Consider the following 13,957-nt stretch of genomic DNA (forward strand, 5'->3'; position numbering starts at 1 on the left):
GTCATGTTCCAAGGGGTATAACCTGACATGTGTTGTTCAGTAATGTGTGTGTGTGTATCTGGATGTCCACTAACCTACACCCCCACCGAAAAGGTTGGGCTCCCTGCTTAGAGTGAGATGCTGGTTCGTTTCACTCGTCTTCCTTCTCAGATCTTTGCTCCTTGGATAGGTAAATATAGTCCCATAGAATAAGTTCCCTTCTTTGTCTCTGTAAACTACCACCTTTATTTTCTGAACATGTATGTGTGCTTATATAGTGTTTTTCAATTAATAAATTTTGATTTTATTCTTTAATTCTCTTTAATAAAAACCATTTCATTAATCACAGCCTGGTTCATTTTGAGAGTTCTACTGAGGGAAAAATCCCCGTAAGCATAGGTGGAGATCCTGCTTGACCACCCCCTCTCGCATTGTTTGGGTTTCCTAGCTGATTCCCCAACAAACTCAGGAAACTCTCACAACCACTTCAGGTAACAGAACAGGCAATTCTTCTGAGTATCTGGTATACTGACACAAACAGCAGAATTCCCTTCCCTCAGAAGAGACCCCTGTTGCTTCTTTGCATGATTTACTGCTCTGAGCTTGCTTCTTTCCAATCAGGAGTCCTATTTAGAACAGCACTTCACAGGTGGGTTCCTTTGAGGGTAGGCAAGTCTGACTCAATGTCAGAACCCACAGTCAACAACGAAGTACACGCATTCAGGAATGGTAATACTTTTATTGCAGAGCTATAGATGCAGTAACATAAGCACTGTTAAAAATGGCGGCGGCCCCATGGGCATAATAGGATATAGGGTATTCGTATGCACCCCCCCCCCCACAGCACTGGCCAATTAGGCACCCTCCCGTGCACGGGATAAATCTTGGAGACCGTTAGGTAGCTAAAGCTGAGAACCAACACTCTCCCACGGCACCTAGGAAAAACCCAGACAATACAACTCCCTCCTGCACATCTGTATAGATAAGCATTTCGGCGCAAAGCAGAACAAGCACAGAAAGGAATGCAGTAGCAATTAACCAGACACAGACCGAGCTCCCCAACCCCCATGCCAGCGTAGCTGACACTCAAACACATTCTAAAAGTAAACATTTTCAGGTATAGGGACAAAGCATGCCTTTAATTCCAACCAGGAGGGGAAAAATACATCTTAGCAGTCAGCCGTCTGGGAAATGCTTTAACAATATTTATCCATATTTATGATCTTAAAAATAATTTTCCTTCACCCTGTTTTACTGGAATACATGTAAAACAGAGGGCAGAACTGTGGGTTGCTTCAACAGATCTGTATTCCCAAACCTGCATATGTGGAGATACTGCAAATATGCAGGTGGAGGGTGGCATTTCTAAGATAGAACCTCTGGGGAGCTGATCAGCCCTTCTGTTCTTCCTTGCAAATCCTGCCCCAACCAAGGCCTTTAAAAAACAAAGAAGAGGTGCCAGAACTCTCAAAAGAGAAATGAAGTTTTCAATCTGTATACTGAAAACTCATGAACTTTTAAACATTTTTTAAAAGGATTTTGTCGAAGAGGTTCCGGAACTCTGTTCTGGCGTGTTCCCCCAGAAAAGAAACCCTGCCCCCAGCCACTTAGACTTATTTCCAGTCTGCAGCCCAGTGGTTTAAAAAACGAGTGTGGAGGGCGTTCACACAGGGGAGCTGGTGCCCACCTGCCAATTCCCCCTTGCCCATGCAGTTCTATCCTCAGGTGCACTTGGGACGAGAAGTGAGCACTGGGCATGCCTTTGCCCCCCTACAGCAAGTCTTCTAGTTAAATCTTAAAAAGACATCATTACAAGGCACATTTATACCTGCAGTAAACATCCGACAACAGAGAGGACAACTGTCAGCGGCACGGATGTTGCAAATGCCACCAGACCTCATGCAGACATTGAAACGTTATTAATGACTACTCCGAAGACATTTGTTGCAAGCAGCTGAGGGCATCTGGGGAGGCAGAGCAACTGGGACCAGCCCTTAGGTATGTGTCATCTGTTTAAGGCCTGCTTTTCCCAGGAGCCAGAGCACGAAGACAGAGAAGATTCAGCTGCAACCTGCTGATTACAGAGTCATCAACAGATTAACTTGTTTTCAAAAAAGGATCAAAGCACGGAGCCAGGCTGCCAAGCTAGCAATTTTTGTGTCTGGGGGTAGAGTGCCAATTCAAGCCCCCCCCCCCCCACTGGCACCAGCTCTGGGCTAAGCCAAGAACAGTTGTGGACCTTTAAGGGCACTACAGCTGAATCCCACATTCTCACTGCTCACAGGTAGCGTCTGAATACGCTGAGACTGTTTCTGGAAGCCCATTCCCCCCTTTTATACTGTGAAGCATACTGCTCCTTAGGAGGGACTGAGCACTTTGAGGTGTTGTGGACTTCATGAACCATATATAGGACTTGTGTTAAATAATTTATGCCCTAATTATGAACTGTGTATTGTATGAATACTTTTGCACAGGTAGCATCTGAGCAGGGGCAGTACGTTGTGGAAGAAATCCGCAACTCCCACTGCCTAAGAGCACACGCCTCTGATTTTCTCTCCTTTCAGCAGCAGAATTTAGTGGCTGAATATACTCAACTGTAGTTGCTTCTGCACAGTGAGGATTCTCTGCACTGCTTTTATCAATGCTCTGTGCACAGAGCCACGCATGTTGGCAACAGAGCTGCCACATGTGGAAATTTCCTGTGTACTTTCTTCAGTCTTCTTCCTAACTTTCCCCTTCTAAATGTGCTCTATAGTGATTTGCATTGGCTTTTTTTTTTGGGGGGGGGGGTGTATTTGTCACAGCTGCCATGCTGACTTGCCATCCCCTTGTTTTGTTTTGTTTTGTTTTCTTCATGCACGTGCTATAACACTATAATGACTTTTAAGGTATAAGATAAATGGCAATGGATCTTTGTAGAGCTATACGGCTATAGCAATTACCATTTTTTAAAAAGCCCTCAAAAGCCCTCTGGTGGAGCAGGTGTAGTGGTTAAGTGCGCGGACTCTAATCTGGGAGAACCGGGTTTGATTCCTCCCTCCTCCACTTGCAGCTGCTGGAGGACCTTGGACAAGCCATAGTTGTGTCAGAGCTGTTCTTGAAAATGAACAGTTTCTGTCAGAGCTCTCTCAGCCCCGCCTACCTCACAGGGTGTCTGTTGTGGGGAGGGGAAGGGAAAGGAGTTTGTAAGCCGCTCTGACACTCCTTTGGGTAGTCAAGGGCAGGGTAGAAATCCAATCTCCTCCTCCTCCTCCTTCTGTAAGACACTTAGGATCCCCATTGGAAAGAAAGGTGGAGGATAAATGAGAAGTAAGTAAACAAATTTTGTGCAAGCATTTTCAGAACACTGAAAACCTTTTTCTTTCTGCCCACAGATCCTGCCTTATGTCTCTAAGCAAGGCAATCTGACCATTTCTGCAGCAGTGAAAATCACTGCATTGACGTTTTAAAATCTGTGCATTATGTGACATTTTCTGCAGTAGATTTTTTCTCACCTCAAAGTTTTCTCCTTCTTACCCTGTGTTTTTGGAACCCCCAGTTTTAGCGAGTTCCGAAAATGTGGGGTAAGACGGATAAAACTTTGGCTTTGTGCCTGGTGAGGAAAAATCTACTGGAGAAAATTTCATACAACATGCAGTTTTAAAAATATCAATGAGGGGAATTCCACTACTGCGGAAGCGATTCTGACAGTTAACATTATTTTCATTACTGCCAGTGTGTTTCAACCTTTGCTTTCCCCCCACTTTCCAGATTGTGCCCAATAGAGGTGATCCTGTTACTCACCCTAGAGACACTACTCTGTGCAGCTACAAGGGAACAGCATATACTTATATAGCACCTTTCCATAAGCCAGATAGCCCAGGACAGCCTGATCTCGTCAGATCTCAAAAGGTAAGCCCCTGGTTAGTATTTGGATGGCAGACTGCTGAGGAATACCAGGGTCGCTAACCTGAGACAAGAAAAGGCAACCCAATTCTGAATGTCTCTTCCATGAAAACCCCATGGAGTCACCATAAGTGGCTTGCTACTTGACAACAAAAACAAAACAAAAACACACCTTTAAAAATCTATACACAGTACAGTGAAAACCCAAGTACCAAGGCAGAAAGTGCCAAATTATTTGGCTTCTGGTGGAAGAGACATATGCGGGGTGAGCACAGCAGCTGAAGGCAGAAGGATCAGATATGGGCAGGAAGAACTGGCACCAGTGCAGATATGACAAGCTTTTGCCACTTAGTTTAGGGGCAGAGCTCATAAACAAGAGAAAAGTGGGCCTCTGGCCACTGCAAGCATTTGGTTTCATGAGGCTTCCAAAAACCCCAACAGCTTTGCAAACTTTGGTTTTATTTTCCACTCTGAACAGCTGAGTCTTGGTCTTGAGGGACTGTTTGTTATTCTACTATGGAAACATCTCAACAGATGGAAAGGAGCTAAGAACAGAAGGCAGACAAGGTCAAAAAGACTCCAGACAAATGTCATTCTCCTTGGGGGTGGGGTTAGGGTTGGACTTTCCAAAGCAGCAATAAGTTGACAGGTCACTGAATGTCAAATATACATGAACAAACAACCCAGTTTAAGTTTTCAATGATAGATGCTTGTGATGGCTCAGCTATACTGGACTCATGTCCTTGACTGCTGAAAAGGACACCCAGGATGTTCTGGAATGAACTATCTTATTTATTATTTATTTTTCAGATTTATATTCTGCCCTCCTCAGAAATGGGCTTAGGGCATATCACAAGACTAATTGGCATCCTATATATATAATTCCCTTATGTATTGGCCATTTTCAGCTCTCCCATTGGCTGTGCAGTGCGCTCTATCAGCTAGTGGCTCATCAACCGCCACTCAAGAGTACTCGCATGCCATTGCCTGGGTGCTGGGTTCACTCCTCTACCCCGCCCACTGCCAGCCTGGACACTCTTCCCTCAGATAATTAACTATCAAAACGGCTATCTCTCCTGATGAAGACACTTCTCCGTCTTGTCTCCTGTGGGACTAACTTTTCTCTCAGTGGCTCTTGGTAGGCAACCAAGCTTGGCTCTGTCAGTAAAAAGACAAAGGAAGGAAGCCCGTTCCAGGTCTTTGTGAGGAACTCCTTGGGGCCAGTCCTGACTAGGGTTGCCAGCTCCAGGTTGGGAAATTCCTGGATATTCTGTGGTGGAGTCTAAGGAAGCCAGAGTTTGGGGAAGGGAGAGGCTTCAGCTGAATAGAATGCCACAGAGCCCACCCTCCAAAGCAGCTATTTTCTCCGGGGTGGGGGGAGAGATCTGCTGTCTGGAGTTCAGTTGTGATACCCGGTGATCTTCAGGCTCCACCTGGAGGTTGACAACCCTAGGTGTAGCAGTTAGCACTTCAGAGCAGGGTATGCTAGACCCAGGCTCTTGCTGTGGAAGTTGAGTGGGTGATTTCGGACCAGTCACAGACTTTCAACCTAACCTACCTCATAGGATTGTTGTGCAGATCAAAAGGGGGAGAGGAGAATGATGTAAGCTGCTTTAGTCTCCACTGTGGAGAAAGACTTAAAACTGCTCTCCAGATGGTAGATATTAGGGGCAGATAATGGTAGGTTGATGGTTGGCTGGGAAGGAGATAAGGTTGCCAACTCCAGGTTAGGAAATTCCTGGAGATTTGAGGGATGGAGCCTGGATAGGGGGAGGGGTGGGACCTCAGACAGGTACAATGCCATAGATGCCACCCTCCAAACCAGCCATTTCCTCCTGGGAAAACATTGTTGCGAATCTCCAGGTGAGGGCTAAAGATCACTCAGAATTACAACTGCTCTCCAGATATCAGAGATCAGATCCCCTGGAGAAAATAATGTGTCATCCCCCCCCCCCCGACAGCCAGTGTGATGTAGCTGTTAGCGCTTCAGAGCAAGGTTTTCCAGACCCAGGTTCTTCCTGTGGAAGCTGATTGGGTGATTTCAGACCACTCAAAGACTTTCAGACCACTCACAGAGTTGTGCAAATCAAAAGGGGCAGAGGAGAATGATGTGAGCGGTTTTGATCACCACTGTGGAGAAAGACTGTACTTTTCCTAGGTAGAGGCTACAGGGTGGGGTGAAGAGATGGAAAGCTGAAGTCAGAGGTGCAGGTAACAGTATGTTGATGGTTGGCTGGGAGGGAAATAGGGTTGCCACCTCTGGTTTGGGAAATTCCTGGATATTTGAGGGGTGGAGCTTGGAAAGGGTGGGGTTTGAGGAGGAGTGGGACCTCAGACAGGTATAATGCCATAGAGTCCACCCTCCAAACCAGCCACTTCCTCCTGGAGAACTATTGCTGCCATTCTCCAGGTGAGGACTGGAGATCACTCAGAATTAAAACTGCTCTCCAGACAGCAGAGATCAGTTCCCCTGGAGAAAATGGCTGCTTTGGAGGGTGGGCTCTGAGTCATTATACCCTGCTGAGGTCGCTTCCCCTCCTGCTTGGGTCCCCACTGAGGAGGAGAAAGACTGTACTTTTCCTAGGTAGAGGCTCCAGGTGTGGGGGGGAGATGGAAAGCTGAAGTCAGAGGGGTAGATAACGGTATGTTGATGGTTGGTTGGAAGGGAGATAGGGTTGCTACCTCTAAGACAGGTACAATGCCATAGACTCTACCCTCCAAACCAGCCATTTCCTCCTGGGGAACTGTTGTTGCCAATCTCCAGGGGAGGACTGGAGATCACTCAGAATTAAAACTGCTCTCCAGACAGCAGAGATCAGTTCCCCTGGAGAAAATGGCTGCTTTGGAGGTTGGACTCTGAGTCATTATCCCCTGCTGAGGCCGCCACAGCAAATTGATGCGGAGTGCCCAAGGCCAAGGCACCAGCCCAGAGCATCTTTCTAGTGCTCATTGTATTTATTTGTACCACAGGCCTTATTCCTAGTTACAATATAAATACATTAATAATCAGATTAAAACAGTTAATAACAATCATTTAAAACCAGATTGCACTGTTTGTTTGTGCACAGAGCTGGTGTCACTGGAATTCTAGGACCTACTTGATCTGGGGCCACATAGAGATGGTGAACTTCTCCCCCTCCCCCAGTAATGGAACTCTAAATTTGTTAGGAGAAGTGTTCAAGCATTATATTAAATAAAAGTGTTGTGAGAAAAACAGAGATGGAAGAAGGCCAAGAATGGCTCTTAGCTTTCGGGAAGAAGGAAGTGGTCACATCTGCTGGTGCCATGGGATCAATGGGCACTGCCTTTGGGGGGAAACTGCCCCTCGACAAGATGCGATGAACGTTCTGCATATCCTGAGCAAAGATTGCCAGATATGATGCACCCTGGGATTGTGCCAGAGCCATACCAAGTGTATGTGGGGGAGAGTAGTTTTAAAATGCAACTTGGGATGCAAGGTGGAGAGATTACCCCCACCCCAGAAACATACACACACGGAGAAAGCAGTTTTTTAGCCATTTTTCTCATGATAGGTCATACTGTTCCACTGGGCAAAAATCCCTCAAACAAAACAATTGGGTTGGGTGGGGGGAATCTAGGCAAGAGTTCCACTTCCTTCTTCTGCTGCATTTTATATTTTCCCCTCACCTCAGTTTGTAGGGGCTTGGGAGCAACTGACTCAGATGTGTGTCTAGCTGGTCCTCAGTGCTGAGTTTTGTGGGATTTAAAAACTGAAAGGGGAAAAAAAGTAATCTCTACAATAAATATTTCAGGCATTCCTTTCTATGCTCTTCAGTTCCACTAGAAAGCTGGAAATATTTGGTACAATTTCCCCTTTCTTCAAGAAAAAAAAAGAGTAAAACTGTAATGCCAACTGCAAGGCTCCGAGGTCTGGTTTACTCTTCTTGAGTGCTATTCTTCATTTGACAACTGCTGGACAGACACCTCAAGCTTCAGGGCCAAAGTAGTTGTATTTCCATTTGCCTGACAAGGCAGTATTACCATTTGCTGTGAGAAAAAGTCAGAAGCACAGCCTCTTCCCAGGTTTCTGTAGTTTTGCATCTGTATGGGTATGTCAGTGATCCTTATGACAATCCTGTACCGTAGGATTGTATCATGTTGTAAGAGTACCATTGATGGGAGGGTGTGGGTAAGAGGAAGAATCGCTTCATGCCCAAGACAAGATTTGTGCTGGATACTTGCTATCTTACTGCTGCTCATACCTTTGACACCAGGTACTAAACTGTGTGGCCTGCAAATTCTACAGGGACCTGTAGTGAGGGCCACTGGACAGATGGTTTAAAACGGGATTAGGCAGATCATTGGAGGATAGGTCTGTCAGTGGCTACTAGCTATAGTGACTAAGGAAAAGCCTCAAAATTTAGAGCCTCTATGCCCTGTTGTTTGGCCCTCCAGAGTAACTGGTTGGCAACTCTCTGAGGCAGGATGCTAGACTAGATGGACCACTGGTCTGGTCCAGCAGGGCTCTTCTAATGACCTAAAAATTCTACCCAAGCTCAGATAAACTTCCTTGAAAAGACAAACAAAAAAATATTTTGTTTGGAGCGCTCTATCAGTGAAATGATTAGCATTCTCAAGCACTTCATTTTGTAGACAAATGACATTTTTATTTTCCTCCACTATGGATAAGACTCCTCTTTTGGCTTTGCGGAAGAGAGGGTGCAAAGTGTGAGCTTTGCGGAAGAGAGGGTGCAAAGTGTGAGCTTTTTAACTTCTACTGAAGGCTGCTGTGCTGCCTTCTGAACTTCCTACCAAGTAATACTCCATTCTGACTGACCACAATAGATTGGAAAAGATCCAAAAGTGGCTTGTTTAGTCCAGGATATAATTATGACTCGGTAAACAGGATGCACCTTTAAGTTATAATTTAAATATGATAAATGGAACAAACTCTCAAAGTGGTGGATTTTTAAAAAAATATATATATATCCCAGGGTACAATCACTAAGTTCAAGGAAGCACCTGTGAAACATTGTTGTCATTAAGTGAATGGAATGAAAAAAGAGAAGAGAATCTGCAGGAGTTTTTTAACAGAAGTAATTCCTACTTCCAGGTCCAGCTACAGAAGGTGGTAAAGTCAGGCATTTGCTTGAACTCCTGGACCGGCAAACCCCCACCCCCCCCTCGGAGTGGCCCTAAGCTCTTTCTGCATTCAACATCCAGGAGGTTTGGGGATGCCTGGGTTTGAGTTAGGGTTGCCAGCTCCGGGTTGGGAAATATGTGGCGATTTTTTTGGGGGGGGGAGCTTGAGGAGGGCGGGGTTTGGGGAGGGGAGGGACTTGAATGGGGTATAATGCCACAGCGTCCACCTTCCACAGTGGCCATTTTCTCCAGGTGAACGGGTCTCTATTGCATGGAGATCAGTTGCAATAGGGGGAGATGTCCATCCAAAATCTGGAGGTTGGCAACCTAGTTGGAGTGGTCTTAAGGGAGGAGATCACTGAGAAGGTCCTGCTCAAGGGCCCCTCAAATCCTGGAGCTGCCACTGTCAACTTTATTGGGATTAAAATGTAAAACATAGTAGTCTATAAATAAAAAAGTAGATTATCAAATGGCCTTTCAATAAAAAAAAATAACTAAAGTAGAGGGACTGTAAGAAAAAAGAAGAAAAGGGAAGGGCTTGGAATAATGTGGATATTTTCCATGTCAATAAAAAACAACCAAACGAATAAAAATGTAGGACTCAATCCAGCAGGAACTTCCTTTATGGATTTAAATTAAAAACACTCATTTCACTAAGGCGTACTACTGCAGAAGACTCCAGTGAAAGGCATCTCTAGGTTGCACTCTAAACGTTCCCTTTAAAAATTCACCATTTAACCCGATCACTGTGTATGTGTTAAACAAGTATGCTTACATGATACAAACATCAATTCTGTAGGTGAATCAAATGTCAATATAGTCGATAAGTTAAATTCTGTCCAAGGTTTGTTTGATTTTGGGGTGTGGTGGTAGTAGGGTTGCCAACCTCCAGGTAGAGGCTGGAGTTCTCCCAGCATTGCAACTAGACTACAGTGAACAGCCCTGAGGGACTTAATGCAGTTCCACAGGGCCTGTAAGAAAGAGGTGTTCTACCAGGTATTTGGCTAAGGACAGCAGAGGTTTCCCATCTATCTGGCACTCCTGTTTTCCTGCCCCTCCCCCATGAGGCAGGGGCACATTCTGGTTGTCTCACTGCCATCTTACTGGTTATTAGGTTAACTACTGTATTCTATCAATGTAAATTGTGAATTTTATTATTTTAAATGTGGATTATGTGAATTTTTTATTGATGTACACAAGTTTTCAAATTTTATTCATGGCCAAAGCCAGCAATTAGTATAAAATCAAAACCATAAGGTGATAAAAAGAACAATAAAATAAGAGTAAAATACAGTTTAAAATCTTAGAGGTTTTTAAAATACAAAACAATTGGCAAAGAGATACTGAACAATTTTCTGCCTGAGCTAATAAGGATTTTCTAGTTCTTGCAGCAAGCCAACCAAATCTGGCCAATTGATATGTAACCTCAAGTTGCCTATCTGCAAGGAAGTCCTTAAAAAGGCACACTTTTTGTATGCTAGTAAGGGGTAAACTCGTGGAAAATGGAAGAGATCCATAAAGGTTATTATACGCATTGCAATCAAATATAACATGTTCTAGCGACTCTATACCTTCATTAGAATAATAGAATCATAGAGTTGGAAGAGACCTCCAAGGTCATCTAGTTCAACCCCAGCACAATGCAGGAAATTCACAAATACCTCCCCCTTCACACCCCCACTGACCACTGTTCCATGCCCAGAAGATAACAAAAAAACCTTCAGGATCCCTGGCCAAACTGGCCTGGAGAAAAATTGCATCCTGACCCCCAAAGTTGCAATCAGCATTTTCCTGGGCGTGTAAGAACTAAGCACTTAGGCAACCCTTCCTGCCCTCCCTTTCATGATCTGCTTAAGCTCACAGAATCTGCATTGCTGTCAGATGGTCATGTAGCCTCTGTCTGAAAACCTCCAAAGACCACCTCCCAAGAAAGCCTGTTCTACTGAAGAACTGCTCTTGTCAGGAAGTTCTTCCTAATGTTTAGCTGAAAACTCTTCTGATTTAATTTCAACCCGTTGGTTCTGGTCTGGTCTGACCTTCTGGGGCAACAGAAAACAACATCGTACTATCCTCTATATGACAGCCCTTCAAGTACTTGAAGATGGTGATCATATCACCTCTCAGTCATCTCCTCTCCAGACTAAATATACCCAGCTCCTTCAACCATTCCTCATAGGACTTAGTCTCCAGACCCCTCAACAACTTCGTTGCTCTCCTCTGAACACGTTCCAGCTTCTCCATATCCTTCTTAAACTGTGGTGCCCAAAACTGACCTAGTTGAGGTCTAATCAGAGCAGAGTAAAGTGGTACCATCACATCTCGTGATCCAGACACTATATTTCTGTTGATACCGCCCAAAATCGCATTAGCCTTTTTAGCAACCGCATCACACTGCTGACTCATGTTCAGTGTATGGTCTACTAAGACCCCTAGATCCTTTTCACACATACTACTGCCAAGACAAGTCTCCCCCAACCTATAATTATGCATTTGATTTTTCCTACCTAAATGCAGAAGTTTACATTACAACAGGGGAATGAGCCCTGTCCCACAGGGGAGGGTGGTTTAAAAATCTAATTAATTAATTAAATAAATAAAAATGCAGCTTTAGAGGGTGGACTCTATGGCAGTGATGGCGAACCTTTTAGAGACCGAGTGCCCAAATTGCGACCCAAAACCCACTTATTTATCGCAAAGTGCCCACATGGCAATTTAACCTGAATACTGAGGTTTTACAACTCCTACATTAACTTAAGATGATCCAAACAAAGTAAGGAAAGCAATACCCAAATACTTTCATTTACTTAAAATTATTTGGCAGAGAACTCGACACTTTAATGATGGTCTGGGCCTGGCTGGGGGCGATGGCACGGGTGCCCACAGAGAGGGCTCTGAGTGCCACCTCTGACACCCGTGCCATAGGTTCGCCACCACTGCTCTATGGTAACACATCCCTGCTGAGCTTTTTCCGTGAGCCCTGCCCCCAGGCCCCATTCTTAAACTTCCAAGAATTTCCCAGCCCAGACTCGGCTACCTTAGGTAGTAGGATTTGGCTGCAATATGGTATCTTTGAACAAATGGGTTGTTTTATGGTAAATGTTTACATGGCTTTTTACAGTTGGCAGCCAGATCTTCAATCCCTTTAAGACATTTCAGATACTTCAAGGTTGGTAGGATCAGCTTAAATTCTAGTGAATTTGGCCTTTTAGGGCATGGACAAAAGACACAGCAGGTCTGACTCTGGCCATGACTTCAACAGAAGGTCACCTGGGACACCCTGAGCATGTGGCTTGAGCTGCCTAGAGGAACGTGAGAGCTTGGGAGAAAAACATCTTTTTGCCAACACGAGGAGATCTGGGCTGGGCTGTGGTTCCTTCTGTGTTACAGATAACTAACCCAGATGTGGTCAAAGGGCTGTTGTCCCAGGGAGCCAAACTCCCCAAATTTCTTGCATTGTTGAACACATCATGCGTCATACTTATGCTTAATTTCAGATTTCTGCAGTCCTAGGCCTATTACATTGTTTAACAGATGTTTCATTCTAGAGGACAATGATGCACAATGTCACAAAAACCAATTTGATCCTGTCATGATTTGGGCTGTGCCAGCAGAGAGCCTACTAGGCCCAAGGAGCCTGGCTTGCAGTAGGTGAGGCTGGGCCTACAATTCCCAGAAGCCCCTGGGAGGTTTTGGAGCCAAAATGGACCAATAGAATAAAAGTTCTGGAGTAGCAGGAAGAGCTGTTCTTTCTTCCAGAGGGCATAGCCAGAAGAAAGGCTGCTGCAGGGGGGAAACCCTCATCCTGGGGGATGGGTGAGTAGCCTTCAAGCGCCTTTTCCCCTGCCGTGTGGCAGGGGCCTTTGTGAGCTACTGGCATGAAAGTTGTGAGCAAGCAATTTGGCTACTGCATAAATTAGTTTGCCCTGGAGTCACCCTTCCTGAGCTAGGACAAATATGTGTGAGCCGGAGGCTAAAAAACTGTGAGCTACCTCACACTAACTCAGCTTAGAGGGAACACTGCTTACTGGGTGTCTGTTGTGGGGAAGGGAAGGGAAAGGAGTTCATAAGTCACTCTGAGACTCTGAGTGAAGGCTGGAGTATAAATCCAATCCTTCTTCTTTGAATCTCAGTGAGAAAGGTGTACTATTAAATAATGTTTGAGCATCATATAATATATATTTGTTTGCTTAACTCATTCCACCCCCATTTATTTTACAAGCTGGTTTGAATCCCCAGGTGAATAGAAAAGTGTGGTATAAACGGGTAAATAAATAGAAATGTGATAAGTAAAACTGATAAAGAAAGCAGACTCATATTTATGTCACTTTTGACATATGATTATATCCCAAAGTCCACTGACGAATGGTAAAAACAGGTTGCTTACCAGTAACTGGTGATCTTCGAGTGGTCATCTGTGCATTCACACCAATGGGGATCTAGTGCGCCTGCGCTGGATCTGCCGGTGCCTAGCAAGCTCTTTTAGAAGGATTTTCGTGCCTGGCCCAACTGAGCATGCTCAGGAGCCCCAGTGAGCATGCCCAGAAGGGCAGGCACGGACATCCCGCCAGTTCCTACCAACCGCCGCGCATCAATCTCCTAACAAAACAAGTAGAAGAAGACAGCAGCGGGGCAGGAGGGCGGGTGGTGTGAATGCACTGATGACCACTCGAAGATCACTAGTTACTGGTAAGCAACCTGTTTATCTTCTTCGTGGTCTCTGTGCTTCACACCAATGGGAGATTAGCGAGCAGTAGCCTACCTGGAGGCTGGTGCTGTCAGGTGTTTACTGCTTAGCCGAGGCCAAAACCTGACGTCCCAGCCTCACTGGTGGACTGGCGGACGTCTAGGGCGTAGTGCCTGATGAATGTAGTCGGCGTGGCCCAGGTTGCGGCTCTGCAAATGTCTTGCAGCTGTACTCCCTTCAGGAACGCAGTGGATGTGGCTACAGCCCTGGTGGAATGAGCCCGGACGGGGCCTGGCAAGGGCCGTT

The sequence above is a fragment of the Gekko japonicus genome, unplaced genomic scaffold, assembly GCF_001447785.1.
Source record: "Gekko japonicus isolate JY-2015 unplaced genomic scaffold, Gekko_japonicus_V1.1 scaffold1620, whole genome shotgun sequence".
Taxonomy (NCBI): domain Eukaryota; kingdom Metazoa; phylum Chordata; class Lepidosauria; order Squamata; family Gekkonidae; genus Gekko; species Gekko japonicus.